This window comes from Pinus tabuliformis, chromosome 5_1 (genome assembly GCF_031772625.1).
Source record: "Pinus tabuliformis cultivar Carrire ecotype Pingquan chromosome 5_1, CPIR1, whole genome shotgun sequence".
Classification (NCBI taxonomy): domain Eukaryota; kingdom Viridiplantae; phylum Streptophyta; class Pinopsida; order Pinales; family Pinaceae; genus Pinus; species Pinus tabuliformis.
In genome coordinates this window covers 79,799,020-79,818,484 of record NC_142305.1, presented here as the reverse complement: position 1 = coordinate 79,818,484, position 19,465 = coordinate 79,799,020, and positions in this window count along the sequence as shown.

Below are 19,465 nucleotides of genomic sequence, written 5' to 3'. Positions count from 1 at the left end.
GAGCTGAAAACAAGTGAACACAGAAACCAAAATCTAAGAGCAGAAGAGGCCTTGTCTGATCAACGCACCTGTAACACAAGGAAAATGAGATGCAGTGCACCTACTACACTCAGGAAGTGCGATGCATCTAGAATCCAAAGAAGAGACAGTGCGATGGTCTAGGGACGAGACTTCAACTGTGTTCCGGGTCACAGTTTGCAGCTCAGTTCATGGATTTAGGCCGAGCAAGTGGTAATCAGTAAATAAATCACAGGGGTAGATCTAAGGAGGTTACTAGAGCCACCACAAGGGCAATTAGAGAGTTTGTAAATCAATTGTTCAGTTCATAAAAAAAACCCAGAGATAGACTGAAGCAGCATTGATCTACTTTGCACTTGCATAGCAAATGCAATTCGAAGGCTAGCTGGCTTGACTTCAGGCTCCGTCTGTAGGTTTATAAAACAAACAAATGTAGACAAACAAACAATCTATTCGCTCCCCAATGGAGTCGCCATTTTGTTATTGGGAAATCTAGTGTCAATGTAGAGCTGCTAGTCCCACTAAGGCTGGTAGCTACTTTAGAAACAAACAAACTAAAACCACTTTCATTTTCCTTTATGAGAAGTAGATAAGAGGGGAATAAAGGAGACCAACCTCTATCTTGCGCTTGGTTCCTTACTTGATTCCTCTCCCTTCTGATAGATCTTTGCCACTCGCTTCCTCGTCTACCCAGCTTCAAAGAGCACCTGTAGAATCAAAGTAGCATAACACTATCCAAGAACATAGATCTATTATCATAAACAATATAGGACCAGATATATATTGACCACACAAATGCATATATCATCAATCATACAAGAATGTGTAGGAAAGCTTGAATAGCTTTATTAATAATCAAGAATAGCAAAGAGGATTACAACCAATTGTTCTGACCCAGCATGATCCTCTCAGCAAGAAAGCCCTTCTTCACCTAATGAAAATCTTATATCACCCAACACTATGATGTTGCACCAAGAAACCAGCAACACTTCCTTACAAGATACAAAATTCCAGCCTCTGGATCTCTGGGATGATGGATCCATATATAAATGTTTGCAAGGGGGGTGAGTCAGCTTTTGAGATTTGATTAGTGTCCTCTCTCTGATAGTTCTTGATTCCACTTGGTGATTGATGATCTCTTACTCATCCCTGGGCGAATGCAGAGAGGCAAGTGTCACAGGAGAAGTTTCTGGAAGATTCCATGATCCTCCACCTTGCAGATTGACCCTACCATTTGTCTACTCTCGCTCATCACACCCCATAGAAGGGCTTTTTAGTATGCATCACACCTCCCGTGTGTATTTAGGTGGGACGCAACACAATTTGACCATGGAGCAGGTGAGATGGTCCAGTTTTGACCAGTTCTGAGTAGTTTTTCGTGGAGAACTTCTGGGAGAAGATGTAATCAGTTGACCTTGTTCTTTTAGAGGTTGGAACAATACTTTTAGGGACTTAAGAGCCCTTGTTTTATGGACATTTATGATTGGGGTTGCAGTGCCCAAAAATGTCTATAACAAGGGGGTCCCACAAGAACAAGGAATAATATAGACACCCTTCATGTCCTTAGGGTTGATAGGATCCTTCATAGAATGGAGGGAATTATGGATGGTGTTAAGGGGTCTAAAGGTCGAGGGAACATTTTGCTTTCTAATAATACTAGCAATCTTATCCATGGTCTCTTGGATATAAGGAAGATGGAAACCTGTGACTCGATCTTTAGATTCTTTTTTAACCATCAAATTCTTGTAGGCTTTATGGAAATCCTTCAAACCAAGGTGTCTACTATAACCATTCTCTACAAAGACATTAAGCAGATGGGATTTCTCTTTATAAAAGCTCTTTTCATTAGAGATTCTCATGGCACGAGTAGCGAGGGTGTTGAGAACACCCATCTATTGAGCAGGGAAATGATGGGAACTGGCATGAAGATACTGCTCAGTATGTGTTTTATTTCGAAACACCTAGTGGGAGAGGGAGCCATCTAGATTCTTCAAAATAAGAATATCAAGGAAAGGGAGGCAACCATCGACTTCTTGTTCCATGGTGAACTTAATGATAGAGGATTGACAGTTGAGATGCTTGAAGAAGAGATCCAACTCCTCCTCGCCATGAGACTAGATGACATTAGTGTCATCTAAAAATCTTTTCTAGAGCTTGGGTAGGATATAGGATGATGCCAAAGACCTGGATTCAAAATATTCCATAAAATGATTAGCAACAACAGAGGATAGGGGGAGTCCATGGAAAGACCACAGGTCTACTAAAAAACCTCACCCTCAGAACTAAAAAAAGAGGAGGTGAGACAGATCTCAACTAACCTAGCGGTATCAGGATCTATGAGACAGTTGATAACCTCCATGGCTTCATTTATAGGGATGCAAGTGTAAAGGGAGACTACATCGAAACTCACAAGGATGTCCCCAGGGTTAAGCTTTAAGCCCTTGAGTTCCTTAACAAAGGATGCAGAGTCTTTGACGAAGAACTCCGTATGGCCAACTAAGGGCTTAAGCTTCAAGGTAAGGAATTTAGCTAGAAGGTAGGTAGGACCACCAATTGTGTTGACAATGGGCCTTAAGGGAGCTACCTCTTTATGAATATTTGGAAGCCCATAGATCCTCAGAGTAATGGGACTGCTCTCAATTAGTTTATGGCCAAGGGAATTTATGGAGTTACTAGACTTGATGGCGAGAGCCACAGTCCATGAAATCTTCTTAAGAGGGTTCTTTGGGAGCTTTTTATAGCAACCACTATTATAAAGATGATCTCGCATCTTCTTGCGGTAATCATATATATCAAGGATGATAGCAGCCCCTCCTTTGTCAGCCTTCAGAACCACGACATCATTGTTCTGGTTTAAGGATCTGAGGGCAACAGATTCTTCCCTACTAAGGTTACTACTAGGGGGCTTTTCCTTCCTAAGGACAATAACACAATCTTTCCTAATAGTGTCCTTAATATTATCAGTTTAACCTCTATTCTTGAATTCAAAATCATAGATAATGTCATCTATCGGGATATTTTTGGGGGCCAGGGAAAAATTTAAACCTTTACCCAAAAGTTTAAAAACAGAAGGGGGAAAGGAGAAACTAGAAAGATTGATGACTTTTTTATTTTGGGAGGGAGGGGGAAGATTAGTATTATTATCATTATAATTATTATTATAACCAATCATAAAATCATTGTCTTTGTTAAAATTGTTCTTATATTTTAAATTATTACCTTCTTTAATCATCGATAAATTATTAATGTTATTATTACAATTAAGTGATAAACTATAAAATTAGATTACATCATCAAATTTTAGAGGGAAAAAAGACAAAACTATTTTTTCAACTCGTATTTTCAACTTATCTCTATATGGGTTTGCTCAAATTTCAAATGGAAACACTCATTGGATGCAGAGTTTGATTCCTCATCCAAGGAGTACCCATGTTGCATACTTTCGATGGACCCTTCTACAAGAAAAATGATAAATACATGAAAAATGTGATTGCAATCACATTTTTTCATGTATTTCCCATTTTTCACGTAGTAGGGTCCATTGAAAATATGCAACATGGGTACTCCTTGGATGAGGAATTAAATTTTGCATCCAACACGTACTCCCACTTGAAATTTGAGAAAACAAATAGGGAGATAAGTTGAAAATACGAGTTGAAAAAGTAGTTTTATTATTTTATTATTTTTAATCTTTTTACTTTTTTAATCCAAAAATGGTGAATCATCCCCCATGGTTGACATCATCATCTTGAGTCCTATTGGTTCTTATAATGTTTATTTTGGTCGTACATTTTTCTTAGGAGGCCCATTTTAGACCTCAAAAATCCCCTAATGCTTCATAGATCAGTAGACTTGCAGATATTCGCTCAACTGTTGCTCTAGTTGTACTTCCGTTAGTGTCCTTAGTGTTGATCTAAATATGACCTGAGGTTGTCATTGATGTCAACCCACGTAGCACCATTGGCTACCCTGATCTTGTAAGGGAATTTTGACATGACAACTTACTCTATTTTGAGTCAAGGATCTTCTAGATGGATTCAACTCATCAAGATGTTTCCTTTGATATGTGGCATGCCAAGTAATTCTTCATGGTTTGAGAGATATTCATGTTTGAAGTTAGTAGCCCCAATTAGTGCGCTAAAACCCCATGGGGTTGTGGCATGTCACTCATAATTGGTTTTGCTGATTGAATAGTCAATAATTAATAACTTTTTAAGCTCCTAAAATCCTTCCAACATTCTCTATAGAATCTCCTCTCAACTCCATAAAAAGAAATCTCATATATCCTCCAAATGAAGTGATTGTGGAATTTTCGCTATAGCTTCATTTCTGCGAAGTCTTAGATTCTAAAATTAAAAACCATTTGATTCCAATCCTGATGAACATCATGACAGAATTTCAGATCTTGGTTCATTATATTTTCAGAGATATGATTTGTCGAAGTTAGGGGTTTTGCAGGCTGCTGAATTTCACCTCAAAGAAGTGACCTTGGGAAAATCGTCATAACTGTCTCTGAGAAGAGGATTGGAATTCTATAAAAATTGGTGGATAGTGCATAGACTATAGTTTTATTTGTATGAATTTAAGATCCGAAGGAGGAAACAATGACTCGTGGCATGTCATACAAGTTCGCTCTACTGAACTAGTCCATAATTAGGTCATTGTGAGAGATTGGGCATAACTTTTTTGTGAAGAGTCCAAATCAGGTCAGGCCTATGGCATTGGAAATAAGACTTATAGGGCCTCTATAGGACCAAAGATCACATGTTTGGGATCTGAAATTGCATAGAAACATTAGATTAAGTATTGTGCTCCTAGAAGGCAAGAAAAACTAGATCAAGTGTTGTCAAGGGGTGCAAAGGACTAGACTTTCTAGGGCAAAAAAGGGCAAGGTGCAGCAAAATGATGCAGCAAAGGTAAGATACAGGTAAGTATATTATGTATATGCATGTTCATATCTTAATTGCATTAGGTTCTTTCTATTCTAATTTGTTGTTTTTGTTTAACACTGAAATATGCTCTGCAGGATGAGGTAAGTTTTGCTATTATCATGTCATGGGTATTTCCTTGAAGAATTTTTGTAGGTATTATATATCCATGAAGAGGAGACTTAATGCATAATCTAATGTTCTAAAGAATGAGAAAGGGTAGCATGACAAGAGTAGCAATCAAGGTGTAGAACAATAGCAAGAAGTTCACCACATGAAGTCTAAAAGTATCATTGTACAGAGTCATTGTAAAAGCATATTTGTAAAAGTTGTACAAGTGTCTATTAGCCTAGAGTTGAAGAGGCAATGTCATGAGGTCTAGGATCATCATTAGGTGGTTGCGTCATAGTTGGGGTTATGGTGTTATGTGTTGTCTTCCTCTACATCATTCTATATCATTGTAAAGTGGACCATTTTCCCTAGTACGAGAGTCCATTCTTCTTTTATTCTTCTATAGGGTGGTAGGGTGGTGCTAGGTTGGTGCATGAAGTCACCAACAGGTTCAAGTCTGTGAAAACTTCAGGGTGGTAGGGTGGTACTAAGGTGAGTTGTAGCTCATTGGGTGTTGGGGCATTTGTTCAAATGACTATTAAAGAATCTCGGGCGTTGGAGCATCCATCGAATGGGAGCAAGAGAAGAATGCTTTTCTAGATTATAGGAAATTGGAGCTTTCTTTTCAATTGGAGTTGAAGATTAAAGAATTTTTAGAAAAGCGTTTCGTGATTTTTGACCCAGATGGGGTTTTCCACCTAAAATGTTTATGCCTCCTGTGTTCTTTTATTCATTGTTGTTACTGCATAAACATTAATGATAATTTTAGATTAACTAATGCTCTGAAAAGATTTAAAATTGATCATTGCTAAGGAATACTATTTCACCCTCCCCAAGTATTTTCCAACACTTTGATCCTGCCCTTTTAGAGGCCATTGATCTTGTACTGCTAAGATGCAGACGAACACCTGAAATATCTGGATACAAAGTGACATGCATAACAAGAAACCTGTGATCCAAAACCAAAGAAAACTTGAGAAACAACATAATACATACCTGGGGATTCACTGGAAAGGATTACACAATTTCTTCTGGGAGGCTGAGTGTCACGCCGCTACCCTAACAGTAGTCTTTCAACCACATGAAGGGGGGTGCAGCACCACCACCCATTTTCTTTTTAAAAATACTCACAAGTGTGGATTATGCCTAACATTCCATACTTAGTTTTTTTTTTCAATTTCTAAGTATTAACATTCATATACACAACAGAAACATTCAATTATTCATCGTTCATCATTATTACCATATATACATATGCACAATGGATAATTAATGGGAGGAGAAACTCCCTGAATATGAGTCTACCCACAATGATAATAATAATCTTTCATAAAGTACAATTACATTCTTTGTGAGAGAACCCCAACTTCTCTTTAGTAATTTCTATCAAAATGTACAACTCGACCTGCACCGTGCAGCCTTGCCCGAACCACCATTTGGAGTGCCCACTGGTTCTACCGCCTGTCGCATGTTTAGTAAACGTGTTCAAGAACCCATTCAAGAAATTGTTCAAGAACCCATTCAGAAACCCATAGTTTAGGACTTCGTTCAGGAGTCCATTCAGAACCTTGATTTAGGATTTCGTTTAAAACCGTTGTTTAGAACTCATTCGGTGCACTTCGTTCAGACCTCTATTCAGAAATTTGTTCAGTGTATTTCATTTGGACCTCTGTTTAGAAAGTTTTTCAACACAATTCGTTCAGACCTCCATTCACAAAGTCATTCAATGCACTTCATTCAGACCTTTGTCTAGAAAGTCGTTTAGCACACTTCGTTCAGAGCTCCATTCAGAAATTCGTTCAGCTCAGCTTACCCATTGTGCAGCGACGCCCTGGGCAGTTCGCCCGCCACAGCTCACCTGGGAAGGGTCGCATGCTGAACCCACCTGTAAATTTACGTTCTAGTTTTTCGGCTTGGTGCTTGGTCTAGAGCTACTTGCACCTTGCCTTTGCTTTATGCATCCACCTTTATTTGCTAACTCTTCTCCTTGAGCTCGCCCTCACTTCCGAACTCCTAAAATTGTTTCTTTCTCCATCCAAACATCTGCCTATATATGCCCCATGAGGGATAGTTCATGTGTCGGCCTGCCCAGGCCAACTTCCTAGTTTAGCCAACCGTGCCCCCAACTCACGTCAGCTCACCCATGTTGCCACCTCGCTAGGTGCACATGTGCGATATAAGTTCACCTTCGCCAAGTTCCCACACTTAGCCAAATTTCAGTTTTTTAACCTCTGTTGGCTCGTCACACTCATGCCAAGGGCACCTTTAACTGATCACCCCAGCTCGTCGCACTTCTCCAACTCTTCCCATTGTTGCAACCAAATCGCCCACACATCGACTAGTCGCACCACTGACTCATTGCTCGCCTGACTCATCGCACATAATTGGGAGCGCCCCCATCCAACTCTTTGCACATCGCAACTACGACTCATGGGCTTGACATACTTCCCCACTCTAAATGGTTGTCATGCTCGACAACACCGTCATGCGACATCGCAAAGTGTCTCTAGCTCCAACATCCAAAATTTCCATGTTTCCCACCTCTGCTCCATCATCACATAAACCATAAAGGCTCGTGTCTCCATGAATAAAAAAGTATCCTCAGTCCATGATCATCAACCACCCCCGTCACAATCTCCACATGCTACCCCACCATGGAAGGCTGGTCCCTCAAACTCAAACTACTTGCCCATTGCAACATATTGTGTCAACTCCATCATGTATTGTCGTTGTGTGAATTGCTACCATGATACTCCAACACAACTCTAACACATCTAAGTAAACTGTCGACTCCCGTGACTCGAACTAGTTGGGTAGCTAATCCAACTATCATGCTCAAACCATGAGAATGCACATCCTCATTCCATCATCAGTCATTTCACTCAATATCCTGACACAACATCGACTCGATCAAGAATCCATCTCCATCTAAGTAAGCCATGCCCAGGTCCATGAAGTAAACTCCATCTCATCTACAACATGTTGTCCATGATTTTGGTGCCAATGTGCTACAAATCAGCCACATATATCCCAACATCATCACTCATATGTGTAAGATCCATCTTCTCAAAGTGAAGATATCCTCCCCTCAAACTGACTCTCAATGTGTCACATTCAGGTCCACCATAATATGAAGTCTTGAAAAGTCACAACCTCATGCCATCATGAACTCCATGAGTTATCTCCAACCAACATCCTAGAAAGCATACATGTCTTGGGCCCCAAATGTCTTTGCAAGATGCGTCAGCTCCCCATGTAGTAGGAATACTCCATAGTCTTCTCATAATTCCACCAAGTTCATGGCCTTGTTGTACGCAAGTGCACAACATCTCCATCGGCTCATAAGTAAAAATATCCTTGTCACATCAGAAAATCCACCTGCACAACATCCTTGCCTTGGCACTCCTCATTGGATTCCCATAAGTGACATCTCTACAAGTGCACCTACACAATGTCCCTACACAAGACTGTCATGCTCCATCTATCCAACTAGATGTCCATGACTCAAGTTTCCCATGTTGTCCAGCTAAGTAGACCCATCACAACATTGGTCATCCTCAACCAAGTTTGCAATCTGGTCTAGTGCTCATAGTCACCCAAACCATATCATCATCAATTCATATAGGTCCCTTCCACTATATCTCCCCCACTAAAGGTTCCACCAAGGCTGCCTCTTGGTCTCGGCCATGATAAGTCCACCCAAGTATCATCAAAACCAAGTGTGTGCCCTCTCTCCAATCTACCCATGATTCATCCCGGGCACTTATCCAATTCTCGATATGGCTAAAGCATGACCCATCCCTCTGCAATGATCATCATGTTCCTCCCTTATCACGGGCCTTTGCACCTTTTGCCATAAGGTCGCAAACAACCCCAACAAGCTCTGCAACAGTTAATGGTCCTTGATTCTCCATACAAGGTCTCATTGTAGGCATCCATGGTAAGATCTTCCACTACATCAGAAAACTGATTTTTCCCTTCCCTGCATCTGGCCCATCCTCCAAAAGCTCCAATGAAACACAAGTAATAATAGGAATACTTACTTCACCATGAGGCTCCTCCATGCAAGTATCCTCATCCACCAATTTCTACAAACTACATGATCCTGGTCCAACTTGATGAATTTCAAGTTCCTCCTCCATTGTTTTAATATCTGCAACATCCTCATACATCATGACTTCCTCTTCTTCATCATCACAATCTGCAGCTACATCCTGGTCCATTGCCCAACCAAGTCGAATAAGTTCATCTTCAACATTCCTTTCCAAGACTTCAAGTTCATCTCGAATACATGGGTACTCTTCTTTCATCTACTTCAACCTGTATAAGGTTAGCAAGAGCCTCCCTTGGCATTCTTCCAAACCTTCCATGTCTTTTCGTTCAGCTTGGCCCAAGCACAAGGCTTCACCTCTGCTAAAACTATCATGAAGTGTAACACTTCAATTTGAAAATATGAATCACTAAAGCCTACAAAATTTGGACCTCTGATACCAACTATCATGAAGTGCAGTTGTATCAGCTTCCTCTTCTTCAAATATCCAACAAAGCCCTATGGAAAATCAAACTTCGATACCAACCGTTACACCCCTACCCTGGCAGTAGTGTTTCAACCACACGAAGTGGGGTGTGGAACCACCACCCGTTTTCTTTTTAACAATACTCACAAGTGTGGACTATGCCTAACATTCCATACTTAGTTTTTTTTTTCACTTTCTAAGTATTAACATTCATATACACAATGGAAACATTGAATTATTCATCTTTCATCATTATTACCATTTACACATATGCACAATGGATAATTAACGGGAGGGGTAACTCCTAGAATATGAGTATGCCCATAATGATAATAACAATCTTTCATAAAATACAATTACAGTCTTTGTGAGAGAACCCCAACTTCTCTTCAACAATTTCTATCAAAATGAACAACTTGGCCTACACCGTGCAGCCTTGCCCGAACCACCATTTGGAGTGCCCACTAGTTCTACCACTCGTTGCAAGTTCAACAAACTCATTCAAGAGTTCATTCAGGAACTCATTCAAGAACCCGTTCAGAAAATTGTTCAAGAACCCATTCAGAAATCCATTCAAAAAATTGTTCAAGAACCCATTCAGAAAATCGTTCAAGGACCTGTTCAAGAAATCGTTCAAGAATCCGTTTAGAAACCCGTCATTTAGGACTTCGTTCAAGAGTCCATTCAGAACCTATGTTTAGGATTTCGTTCAGAACTGTTGTTCAGAACTCGTTTGGCGCACTTCGTTGGGACCTCCATTCAGAAATTCATTCAACACATTTCGTTCGAACCTTCGTTCAAAAAGTCGTTCAGTGCACTTTGTTTGGACCTCCGTTCAGAAAGTTGTTCAGCGCACTTGATTGGGACATCCTTTCAAAAAGTTATTCAACCTAGCTTGTCCATTGTGCAGCAACGCCCTGGGCGGTTGGCTCGCTGCAAATCGCCTGAGCTGGGTCGCCTGCTGAACCACCTGAAAATCTACATTCTTGTTTCATTCTGGTGCTTTGGTCTAGAGCCTCCTGCACCTTGCCTTTGCTTTATGCATCCACCTTTCTTTGCTAACTCTTCTCCTTGAGCTTGCCCTCACTCGTGAACGCCAAAAATTGTTGCTTTCTCCATCCAAACATCTACCTATATATATGCCCCATCGTGGATAGTTCATGGGTCCGCCTGCCTAGTCTGACCTCCTATTTCAGCCAACCATGCCCCCAACTCACGTCATCTCACCCATGTTGTCGCTCTACCGGGTGCACATGTGTGATATAGGTTCTCCTTTGCCAAGTTCGCACACTTAGCTGAATTTCAATTTTTTGACCTGTGTTGGCTCATCATGCTCATGCCCTAGGCACCTTTAACCAACTGCCCCATCTCATCGCACTTCTCCAACTCGTCCCATTGTCGCAACCTTTTGTTGCAACTAACTCGCCTGCTCATCAACTCGTTGCTCGCCCAACTCGTTGCTCGTCGAACTCGTTGCACGTAATTGGGAGCGCGCGCACCCAACTTGTCACACATCGCAACCGCGACTTGTTGGCTTGACACTGAGGGAATGGCTACCAAACTTCTACAAAAGGTAGTCTAGGATGTTTGGGAGGCATGACTAACTACTGGAATTACGCAATGCGCAATCCAAGCTAACTGTTGACTACTGGAATTGTGTAATGTACAATTTGAGCTAGCAATGGTTGCAGGCCCAGTGACTTCATTGCGCAATTTTCTGGACAAGCAATCATTGTTCCTCATAATTGTGCAATTTAATACTAGAGGATAGTCACTGGGAAGAAATGCACATTTCCTGATGGGAAGACAGAGCCTTCCTTCACCAGATTACACAATGCTGTCTTGGTGAAGCAGAGTCAGGGCCAAGCTACCCAGACCCGCCGACTGGAAACTGAAAGCAAATGTGATTGTGAATTCATGGTGATACTAAATGTAAGAAGTGAATGATCATGCATGTAAAAAATGAATGAAAGATTAAGAAAAAGGAACAACATGCATGTGCGTGAAGCAAGTCACCGAATTGATCACTATTCGTGCAAAACAATTTCATGCATGCGATAGTAGTGAGATGATAACAAAAAATGAAATGGTGCTAGTACAAGATAGTATGCATGTAAACAATAGAACCTGTTCCTAGAAATTAAGAAAACAACACTCACACAAGTGAAAACACAAAAAGAGACAGAAATGTTGCAAAAGACAAGTTAAGACCACTTACCCATGAATAGCTGGGTTGGATGTTTCGAAGAGTCTTGGATGTGTTGTGGGATGTCAAAGCTCTAAGATCAATGTGAATGAGTGAGCTCTAAAGCATCTAATAAATAATTTTGAGGCTCATCATGCGCATGCCACAAATCTAGGAAAAAGCGACACTTGGAGGAAAGATTCTAAAACAATATTTTCATGTAACCTCCAACTGCTCAAAATATCTCCCTAAAATCTAGGGGTGCTTTTTTGCATGTATATTTTTCTATTCCGAGAAGAGGTAGCCCACGCATGTAAGTGAAGTTTCCTTGGTCTCAGGTGGAACTGGTCAACCCAACTGCACATGCAAGAGCGTGCTCAACTACTAGGAAAAAATGTGCATTTCTGGGAGGGCGTTGGGTTGGTTGCCTAGAAGATTTGCGTAATTTCTAGGCAAAGCAGCTGACTACTACCCAGGATTGCACAATTCCTAGACTAAGCAGCCCTACTGGGAAGAATTGCGCAATTTTTCATAGTGAAGCTTGATTGGCAGATTTGCGTAATTCTGGAGCCCGGCAAGTTGCTAGATATAATTATGCAATTTCTCAAGGAAAGGCTAGTTTCCCTCTATAATTTCTCAATTTCTTAAGGGATTTGCTTAGCCTGTAGTTGGACCAAGTCCGAAAGAATGACCTGTGAGGAAATGCAACAAGCTCTGGAAGACAGGCTGTCATTCTGCAAGAAAATCACTTAAGCTTGTGTACTTGATGAAGCAAGAAATGTTGTTGTGAAAGGTTGGTAAGGAGGCTCCAAAATGAAGCTAAGGAAAAATTTTGGAGGGTGGTTGTAGCCACTACAACACCTTCTTGACCATTTACAAATCCAAATAATAATAAAAATTCACAACCTGTTTACAATATGGAAGGACAAAATTTCCAAACCTACATGATAGCTCCACTAGATCTCAACAATGTCCAACTTAGATCTGGTAGAGTATTGGAAAAGAAGTCCCCATCAGTGCTTATTTATGAATCTAAAAAGGAGAAGTATCTTAGTTAAGAAGAAAAATATCAAAAACAAACCACCCGTGTACATTATGATGATATTTTAATAAACTCAACTCCTATCATAGAACAACCTTTAGTATCTGTCCAAACACTACCTTTTCCTGAGAGATTAAACATTGAAAAAAAGGGTAGAAAAACATATTTTATTGCCTAATTATGATATGATAGATGAACCAAACAATGTTCGTATAAAATTTCCTTTGTTACAAGTTATCAAAGAAATACTAATAATTGCAAAAGAAAATCAGGGAATTGAGTATTAAAAGGCCAGGAAGAAAGAGAAAAGAAATCAAATGAATTCAATTAGTTGGAAAAATTTTAGATATCATGATGGAAAAAACAACAATTCAGAAATACCTAGGTCCGGGAAGTCCCATTGTGAAATCACATATCAATGGTATTGAAATTACAAATACATTGATTGATTTAGGAGAAGCTATAAACATCATGAGTAAACAAACTAAATCAATTGAAACTCCCTAATCTTCAATATACACCTACATTGTTACAATTAGTAGATATATCTATTATTAAACTTGATGGTGTATTAGAAGGCATATTTGTATCCTTAGATTCTTGGGAATATCCTGTTGATTTTTATGATTCTAACACTCAAGAATAAATTAGGAGGACATCCATTGATTCCAAGAAGACCATGGTTAACTTCAACCGATGCTTTTATAAGTTGTAGATCTAGTGATATGTTTATTTCTAATGGAATTTCAAAAAAGAAATTCACATTATATCCACCTATGAAAACAACAATAGAAGTAGAAAGCGAAGAATGGATAGATGATGATCTTGATATACGACTAATACTTTTTACTTCACAAATAGATGAAGAAGATCAAATTTTGAATTTAATGGAAAATAATGAGTCTTCCTCATATTGTGAATCTAATCAAAGTTTTCAAGAACAATGCAATATTGAATATTTATCATCTCGTCAATTATCTTTACATTCTATGGAAAATTTTGGCAATTCTCCAATAGAAATATTCCTAGAAAAAACCTTGAATATCAATAATAATCTGGAAGAATTTCAAAAGAAAGACTTAATAAATATGTTACAAGAACATTCCTCTACTTATGCATGGGAATACACTGACATGAAAGGAATTGATCCTAATACTTGTATACATCATATTTACATTGAAGAAAATGCTAAACCAATCTGACAACCTCAAAGAAGAATGAATCCAAATTTGAGAGAAATTGTTAAAGAGGAATTACAAAAATTGTTAAATGTGAATTTCATTTATCCAATATCAGATAGCCAGTGGGTTTCACCATTGGTAATTGTTCCTAAAAAGAATGGAAAATGGAGAGTATGCATTGACTATAGGGAATTGAATAAAACTACCTTAAAGGATCATTTTCCACTTCCTTTCATAGATCAAGTTTAGACACATTTGTAAGAACGAAATATTTATCATTTCTAGATGGTTTTAGTGGATATAACTAGATCTAGGTAGCTCCAGAAGATCAAGTTAAAACCACTTTTACTTGTCCATGGGGAACCTATGCCTACCGAGTACTTCCTTTTGGGTTTTGTAATGCACCTGCAACATTCCAAAGGGTAGTTTTAAGATTTTTTCTATTCTAATTCATGGTTTTGTGGAAGTTTACATGGATTATTTTACTGTCTATGGAATTTTTTTGAGGAAGCTCTTTAAAATTTGGAAAAATTTTACATTAGATGTAAGGAAAAAAATCTCTCATTAATCCATGAAAATGTTTTATGATGTTTATTAAGGGGATTGTTTTAGGACACCATATTTTAGGAGATGGAATTAGAGTGGACACAACTAAAGTAGAGTTATTTCTAAATTACCAAATCCAACTTGTCAACGAGATGCTAGAAGTTTTTTGGGTTTTAGTAGTTACTATAGAAGATTCATATAAAAATTTCTTCTCCACTTTTCAAATTTCTCTCAAAAGATTGTGAATTCAATTGGAATTCTAATTGCCAAAAATCGTTTGAAACATTGGAAGAAAATATTTATGAAGAATGCATTCTAAGATGGCCAAACTAGAAATTACCTTTTCACGTTTCAACTAATGCTTTAGATACAACATTAGGAGCTATATTAGGACAAAAAGATTTAACTCATGACATTTACTATGCCAGTAAAAATTTGACTCTTGTAGAGTTATAATTATACTGTAATAGAAAAGGAGCTTTTAGAGCGTTGTCCATACCATCAATATATTCAAACATTACATCACCGACTATGAAACATTTTTACATACAGATCATTTTTCAATTATGTACTTAATGAATAAACTAATTACTAATGGCAGAATTACAAGATGATTATTGTTGTTACAAGAATTCGATATTACTATTTTGGATCAACTTGGAATAAAGAATACAGTTGTTGACTTTCTATCTATGATTCAAAATGATAATAATGATGTACCTGTAGAAGATAATTTTCCTGTTGAATATATTTTTGTAGTATCTATTAAATCTCCTTGGTTTGGAGATATTGCTAATTATTTGGATACAGGAAAGTTACCCTTATATTTTCCTCCTTGAGATAAAATAAAGCTAATTCAAATTAGTGCATATTACTCATGGATAAATGGAGAACTGTACAAAATATGGCCATATCTAATTATTCAAAGATGTGTCAGAGAAGATGAACTACCAGAGATAATAAAGGCTTGTCATGATGAACCATGTGGAGGACACTTTGCTGATAAAAGAATTTCTTACAAAATCCTTCTCTTCGGATATTGTTGGTCTTCCCTTTTCAAGAATGCCAAAGAATATGTAAATAGATGTGGTAGTTTTCAAAGAATGGGGAAACATGTTCCTTCAGATTAAATGCCTCTGGAACCTCAGGTACTCATTGAAAATTTTGAGAAATGGGCTCCGGATTTTGTTGGTCCAATTAATCCACCATCTAGAAAAAAAAGGAAGATTCATGTTTGCACTGATTATTGTTGAACCTCATAACTACCCTCTCCTTGACAACTTTTCTCACCTCTTTCCCTTTCTTTTCCATAAGATTACAAATCCCAATCAATGATAAATAATAGGTTTTGTCTTAAGGAAGGCATTAAATGATTAACAAGTTATATTTTTATGTTTTTGCTATTTGAATAAATTTTTACAAATTAGCTACAAAATGTAGCCTATTCTGTAGCTAACTCTGTATTCCATAGTTACTTCCATGGTCTGGTAGGTTCTAGGTGTCAAATGAAGAACCCGACCACATGGGCATCTCTAGAATCGTCTCCACTTGGATTCTGTCCTATCCACTCAACCAAGATTGACAAGAAAGCAAGCTCATGATCATAATCAAAGGTGGAGTCAAACATATGGTACCCGGAAGAAATAGGAATTTTCATGTTCTCTTTCGTGGTTAATCAATAAATCTAACAGTTCTATTGCAAGCATTAACTCGGATCAACCACTTGCGTTAACGGTTCTATTGCAAACATCTCACTCGAATTTAAGTCACCTGTAGCTGATCAGACATTTACACAGTTCTATTGTAATACGTATGAGGCACCTATAGATATTTTTCCTCAAAGACAGTTATGATTATTTCCTTTTAAATACGGGTTGTACAGAACCGAGGGGGGGTTCGGAAAATTTTATGTATTAAGCTTAGACTTCCAACTATGTATTTTTGGACTTCATTATTTTCTATAATATAATTCGTGTGTTGACCAATGATCATTTAAGAGAGAATTTTCAATTAGTTAGTAGCTCAACCCAGTCAGTTGCAGAGGGCCCCTACACTGAAGGAGGTTTTTCTTTCCATTCATTTTCTGTTTAGTCTTAATTTGATTACTTTGCTTTTAGCAGTCTTTCTAACTTAGGTTGATTTATTTTAGTTTTGATCAATAGCATAATGTTAAAACTCAATTGTGTAGTCTTGTTCTTCCAACACATTTCATGAAAGGAAACAATTTTGTTTCTAAACAGAGTAAGGTTGAAGTAATGAGAATGCGTTGTTTTCTAGCTTACTCATTGTTTTGTTATTTATTTTCTAGGACAAATATTTCAATCAATTGCGTTAATGAATGTTTTTGATCACCATTTCATGTTGATACTCGTCCTAAACTAAATGGTTAAACATTCACTTCTCACAATGGTTGAAATTAATTAGTTACCTTTTTCATGTTTCATTTAGTTCTCTAGATCATAAAGTACAAAAAGTTGCTTATATCCCTTCTTAAGAAAGTTATCTTTCAAAATTGAATGCTAGAGTAACTAGAAGTAATTCAGTTGATTTCATTCTCTGTCTTTATTTCAACATGCATTACAACTTCACCCTTAATTTTAAGAATTAGATTCATGACTTATGATTAATGACAAGATAGGACATATGTTTTGTTTTTCCTTTCCTTAAATTAGATTTTGACTAGTTTCAGCGCTTGGTTCACCTTTAGGAAGTTTAGATTCACTTTCTCATAGTTTAGATTGTTCATCATTAGGAATCAAAGAACAGAAACCCCCAAAACAATATAAAAATACAAAACAACGAAGTAAGAAGGGTTAACTAGGCATATATAGTGCACTACACTTCATTAGCTTACAAACCTCGGTTGATAATTTATACAAGCAATTTAGGACACTAAATTGACTAAACATTTTGGTTTCGTTGCCAAGGAATTGTAAATTAGGTAACCTTATCTCTTACATTAAAAAAAAAATGATATGCATAGAGAAAGAGATGCTAGGGTTAGATTTATAATTAGAGGCAGGAGTTCCATTCCTACAACACCACCTACTCCACCAAGACTAAGAAGAGATACACCTCCATCTCAAGCTCATACTCCTAGCCATAGAACTCCTGAAGTTCTAATGTTAGAAATTCAATCAATAGGATCTCCTACTTCATCTACTGAGGCAATCCTAGAGGAGGAAAATCTTGGATCTCCAAGAGAAGGAGTAGCGTTTTTCACCTCCACAGGGGAGCATAATTTAGTTGAAGAATTAAGAATACCTAGTGAGGAAGAAGAAGTAGAAAATCTCTCCCACATACCATTAATACAGAAACCAAAGGAAAAGAAATTAACCTTACAGGTTGAATCTTACAATGACTCTAAAGAAACTATAACGGCAAAAGAAGAAGTGGATGGAGAATTCACACTGTTTTGTGGAGGAAGAGGTAGAGAAAATAATGGAGAAGGTAGAGGAAATAATGGAAAAGGCAGAGGAAATAATGGAGGAGGTAGAGGAAATAGGGAAATTTATAATTCTTTTGGATTCCCTATAGTTGATGAAGAAACGATTGCCACAATGAAAAATATCTCACCTTCTATCCTTCCAAATTTCCATGGGTTAAAATGTGAAGATCCTGAAACATTTTTATTTGAATTTGAAGGATTGTGCAGAACCTATTATTATTTAGAAGACTCTCAAAAACTTAATTTGTTTCCTTCAACTTTGAAAAGAGCTGCTTTGAAGTGGTTCATGAGGTTGGTCACTCAGTCCATTAGAACATGGAATGACATGAAGAAAGTGTTTTTGGATAGGTATTTGGATTATTGCATGCCTACCAATCACAAGGATGAAGTGTTCAAAATGATGCAAAGAGAATGATAATTTAGGGGATTTAATTGAGAGATTCAACTATAACTTGAAAATAGCAAAGATCGATAACTTAGATGAAGATACCTTAAAAGCTATTCTATTTAAAGCCATTAGAAATGAGTGGATAGATATCCATAAAATGATGGGGAAGAGAGATATCTCTCAACTCCCATTAAGTGATGTAAGAGAATTATGTGTTCATCTCTCAAGAGGAAAATCCAAAACTCAGAAAGGTCCAAGATATCCTTCTCTTATTAGAGTGAATAAATATGCAACTGGATCAATGAGTAGGGAAGAAATTGGGAATATGCTTGATGAATTCAAAACATATATTCTAGGGAGCCTTTGTGAACAAATAGATGCCCTTAAGTTACAAAAAAAGAAGAAAACCAAGGCTGATTCTTTAGCTACGTTCTGTCCCAAATGCAGAAAAAAATGCTCTTTAAGAGAATTCCCTTTGGGTGCAAAAATCATAGACTTGTGTGATTTGTTTAGAAAACCATGAGACCAAGGTTTGTCCTTCAATTCCTGGTCTTAATGTTGTTTTTCAAGAAGAAACAATTCCAAATTCAGTAGAATCTCTTTGCTTTGTCTCTAGAATACCTTGGTAGGGGCCACAAAATCAAGGATTTAACAATCAAATGTATCTTCAGCCCCCACTAAATTGGAATTCTTGGCAGCAACCTTGGCCTCAATCTCAATCTCAATCTCAACCTTGGGCTTAAGGAATACAAAATCCTTATGGAATATTTTCTCAATACTATTGATATCCTCCATCATATCAGAATTATCCTGCCCCACAAATTTTAAAACAAAATCTGAAGCCACAACTTCAAAATCAGAATCCTCAATTTTCGCTACCATTCCCATAACAAATTCCACAACAAAACCAGTAATCTCAACTTCAAAATCAAAATCCTCAAATCTTACTACCATTTCAACAGAGACCAAATTAGCTACCTGCCCAACCATTACGAAGCCCCAACAATAAAAATCCTCAAAATACTTACATGGTGGAAGGACAACAATTTCCAACTTACATGATCACTACTCTAGATCTTAATGATGTTCAACTAAGATCCG